This window comes from Pinus tabuliformis, chromosome 9 (genome assembly GCF_031772625.1).
Source record: "Pinus tabuliformis cultivar Carrire ecotype Pingquan chromosome 9, CPIR1, whole genome shotgun sequence".
Taxonomy (NCBI): Eukaryota; Viridiplantae; Streptophyta; class Pinopsida; order Pinales; family Pinaceae; genus Pinus; species Pinus tabuliformis.
The window spans coordinates 1,960,147,654-1,960,152,528 of NC_142307.1; the positions used below are offsets into that span (position 1 = coordinate 1,960,147,654).

Here is a 4,875-nt window from a genome sequence, read left to right on the forward strand (position 1 = left end):
ATATTATAAGAAAAAGATTATTTAATTTTAAATGTAGAATTCTAAAATAAATAGATGTAGAATTTTAAAGAATGGTACTTTTTATGTTTTTTTGTGTGAATCTCAGCATAAAACTTGATATTTTAACATTTAGTGACTAACTTCGAAGGAATCTAGAAGATTGTCCCCATAACTTTCTATTAGCAAGTTGTTTTTAGCAATAAAACTTGACCAACTAAACTAACTCTCAAGACTTTTACTTATTATATTTTATAATATTACTCGAAGTTATACTATTGAGTATTTTTTAATTTAATACATTTATAAATATAATAAAACTTAATGATAGTGATTTGATGGATTTTTACATGTGAATTCTTATACTAATATAATAACTTTAATAGCTCATTTTATTTAAATTATTAATAAAATTAATTAATCAAAAATAAATTTATTTTATTTAATAAAAAACTATTAAAAAAAATTATTAAAATAACTTTAATAACTCATTTTATTCAAATTATTAATAAAATTAATTAATTAAAAATACATTTATTTTATTTAATAAAAAACTATTAAAAAAAATCATCAAAATCAAATTGAGTTGAAATGTTAAATTTATATGTTTTTCTCTGAAATCTAAAATCTAACTAAGATTGGAAGTAATATTCATCTTTAATATTTTGAACATGATTTTCTAAATATGTATAGATTTAGATTTAATCATTAGAATTCAAGATTATGTAATCCATAACTTATTAATTTGTGAAGATTTTCAGAAAATACCACATTGCCAAAATAACAATGCTCAAAATTCTTCTAGTACAATAAAATATCAATAAAGACCCAGATTTAAATTGAAAAGTTGATGATTTAAAAATAATTATAGACGTTATAAAAAACGGTCTCGCCACCTTTTCTTTATTTCCTTCCTTCTCTGCGTGACTCGCCCCTTCTTGGTTTTGGTGTTAAGGTTGTTTACCCGCGGAGCTTTTCTTCTGATCAGATTGCTAAGGTTGTTCCCTACGTTTTCTTCTGATCAGGCAGCTTTATTTGCCATATTGTACAGCGCATAATATCAAAATTATCAAGTTATAATTCCTTTTATTCACTGGGCACAGAAACCATGTGGAGGAAATCCTGCAATTCCAGGTATTTCAAGCTACGCAAGTCATCGCAAAAGTGGTAAAGCACACTCTCATCCTCCTGCAAATTAAATTTCATCGGAATCTTGATTAATGGCTGGCCGCATTCTTGATGAGAAAAATTAAATTTGGCACCACAGGACTGTAAGCGGCGATTCTGTCAAACGATACGTGATGGAAGCCAGCGATCATCTCGTGGAAAAGCTGCTAAATGATCATCGGCATCATCATCATCCTGCACACAACAGTGAATGGGAGCCATTGATGATGGACGAGGGCGTTGAGATCTCTCACAAAAATCATACAGTTCGAGGGACTCGAACCTTCCGCCTCCCCTTCTCCGCCTTCGAAGGACTCGCCAACACTGTAAACACTGCTAAGGCAAGATTATCATGATTTAATTCAAGAATTCTCTAAATCATCAAGATAATCCAGAACCCTATTTCCCTAAATTATCAAGATCAATCCAAAACCCTGTTTCCCTAAATTATCAAGATGAATCCAAACCCTATTTCCTAAATTTCTGGAATCTTTTTCGATGTGGTTATTTTTTCTTAAGATTATTTAGCAATTTGGTACCAATTTTGCAGGTCAAACACCTTTCGTCTAAAAACTAAACATTAAATCATGAAATCATAGATATATTCTTGAAGTTCTTATCTAGATGTTTTGTGATTATTTTTGAATATTTGTTGGTCGATCTTTGTGCTGAAAGTTGCAGAAGAAATTGTAAAGACGTTGTTGTGCAGTGGTTTAAGTATTTGAATAGTTTTGAATATTTGTCGGTCGATCATTGTGCTGAAATTCGCAGAAGAAATTGCAAATACGTTACTGTTAAATTTGGTGGAGTGGTTTAAGTATTTGAATATTTTAAAGATCCCGAGAGCAATCTCCTTACTGGTTACTGTTTATCTGTATTGCGTCCTTTAAGATTGGTTTGCAGATCAGTTAACTCTATTGCATTTGTTACTCGAAAGCCCTATATCTGTGTGTGTCGGCATTCAATTAATTCCTTCTCTGTGTTACCAGGTTTGGGATCCGGCCTTAGTTGAAGGAAGCAGACTGCAAGCAGATCTGGCGAAAGACGTTGATATCGTTTTCTTGGCATTCAGCAAATTGGCGGGTCACCATATCTTACGCGGCAGAGAGTTTCTCGTCTACGAAACACGAAAAGTCATTGATGATCGAACATATGTAATTACCAAGCTACACACCACTAATATACAGATTTAAGATTGGATCTATCTCAATTTTCAAAAATCTCTTCATTCTTTCCATTTTTCCTGAAATGTTCAGGTGACTTTTTTCAATTTATTTAGTTTTTCAAGTCATTTAATTTTCCTAGTTTTTTCAAGATTTTGATTTCGCCAAATTTTCCGAGTTTGGAGCTCTTCAAGTCACTCGGTTTTTCAACTTTCTTATACAGCTGGTTTTTTTGTCTTTGCTTCACCGGGCATCCAGATTTCTGACATTTTCAGGTCACCCAGTTTTTGGTTTTTCAACTTTCTTATACAGCTGGTTTTTTTGTCTTTGCTTCACCGGGCATCCAGATTTCTGACATTTTCAGGTCACCCAGTTTTTCAAGTTTTCAGAGTTTTACAGGTCACTTAGTTTTCAGAGTTTTTGAGGTTACCAGTTTTTCAATACTCACCTCCATTTGATGTAGCCGTATGACTACTAAAATTTAGTCAGCAATACATGCTTTAAGGGATTCTGGCTTTAGCCTTTAAACCTGAGATTAAACATTTTGGTTTTAGTGTTTAAATCTGAGATTAAACGCATGCTTTAAAATGTATAATTTTAATCATTAAGTTTACTCAAATTTTATAATATTTTAGAATATAATAATTTCATTTTAAGATTATGGACTGGTTAGACATCAAATTGGCTTATAAAATGGTCCTTGTTTTTGGGACAAGAGATTTATCTTCAATACTTTGTTTCTGAGACAATAGATTCATCTCCCCACAATAAAATGATTTTATGAAGACGTCTATACCTATTTCTAAATTTAAACTTGTGATCTCTTAAAAAAACACATGCTCTTAATTATTAAATCCCTCAAACCATATATAATGCAATCATTGCAATACTGTAAAAGATTATAAATTTTACAGTACAATCCCTCAAACTATATATAATGCAATCATTGCAATACTGTAAAAGATTATAAATTTTACAGTACAATCCCTCAAACTATATATAATGCAATCATTGCAATACTGTAAAAGATTATAAAATTTACAGTACACCAGTTTTTTAAAGATTTTTCACTCATCCAGTTGTTTAAATTTCCAAAATTTTAAAATTTTTCTCTTATCCAGTTGTTTAAATTTCCAAAAAAAATCAAATAAATTTTCTTGATGTTGCTGATTCCACTTGCAACATTATAACTTATAACAAATCATATTTAATTGAATTTATGTATTGCAATGCAGTTGGTTGGCGTGGCTTCACTGCCAAAACAGTTGGGAAGAGCAGTATTAGCAGAGAACAAGAAGCGAGTGCGGGGAGAGCTTGAATTGGGTTGGGTCATTCAAGCGCTGGAAGACAACAGATCCTGCAATCTCACTTTTTCAGTGCAGGTATTACATAAAACTGGTAGTTATCATAATCAGTGTGGATCTTTCTTATTGACCTGAGAACAATCTTTGATCTAAAAAAATAAAGAGAAGTAATATTGGATTTATACTTTTTTGGTTTTATTATAAATTTTTAACTATTTTGAAAAAAAAAATCCCATTTATATACGCCTTGCCTTGCATGATTTGCAGGTGAATCCCCGTGGGTGGTGGCCAGGGTGGTGGGTGAAGAAGCGACGCTCCAAACTTGTCCTGGTGGTCAATCATATCTTCATCTTGGCTGTTAATAAATGGATTGAAAGTCTGTCTCCCTGAAGTTTCCGAATGAAACCTGGAATAATATTTGGGAAAATTATTTTTTCTGCACCATTTGAATGCTGTTTAAATGGCTGGCAAATGCCATTTTGCCTAATGTCAGCCTGAGGTTTCTGAATGAATCATGGAGCAATATTTGGGAAAAATCTTTTTCCTGAACCATGTGAATTCGCAGATTTGAATGCTCTGTTTAAATGGCCGGCAAATTTCATATTGCCTAATGCCAGTGTAGTTCGGTCTCCAAAACAACAGAAAGTATTGACAAATTAGAGCGGAAATTGTTGCTGGTATCATTTGTTTGAATTTTGCGTTAGTATCAACCAAAATTGATTTGTTCATTTTTTTTTAAGTCCTTAATGATGATGTTGGTAATCAAAATTACAGTTTAATTAAAAATATATTTTATTAATTTATTTAATTTTTATAATTTTAGTTAAAATTATATTTTTTCTAGAAAAGGTCACAGTGGGAACAGAAAAGAGTGTGTATGTTTTGTTTGTCAAGAAAAGTGGAAACAGAAAAAACATTTAATTTTAGAATACTATGTTTTTAAATACAACATGAAAGTTATGTGACAGCTAGCTCTTGGGATAATCTATTTAGCAAGGGGTTTGTGGAGAGGCTGAGCAGCTGAGAGCATTTCAGAAAAGCATTTAATTTTAGAATGCTAGGCCTTTAAAGACAACAGCTCTTGGGATAATCTATTTAGCAAGGGGTTTGTGGAGAGGCTGAGAGCATTTCAGAAAAGCATTTAATTTTAGAATGCTAGGCCTTTAAAGACAACAGCTCTTGGGATAATCTATTTAGCAAGGGGTTTGTGGAGAGGCTGATAGCATTTCAGAAAAGTATTTAAT

General features: G+C 31.8%; 2 long non-coding RNA genes across 2 annotated transcripts; both read left to right on the plus strand.

Annotated features, from left to right (window-relative positions):
- Window positions 1-924: 924 nt before the first annotated feature.
- On the plus strand, window positions 925-1,500 carry LOC149156833 (uncharacterized). Its single transcript, XR_016263819.1, has 3 exons — window positions 925-994; window positions 1,101-1,164; window positions 1,265-1,500. It is a non-coding gene; the product is annotated as an uncharacterized LOC149156833 (long non-coding RNA).
- Window positions 1,501-2,157: 657 nt separating this feature from the next.
- On the plus strand, window positions 2,158-4,282 carry LOC149156834 (uncharacterized). Its single transcript, XR_016263766.1, has 3 exons — window positions 2,158-2,318; window positions 3,563-3,709; window positions 3,899-4,282. It is a non-coding gene; the product is annotated as an uncharacterized LOC149156834 (long non-coding RNA).
- Window positions 4,283-4,875: the final 593 nt, after the last annotated feature.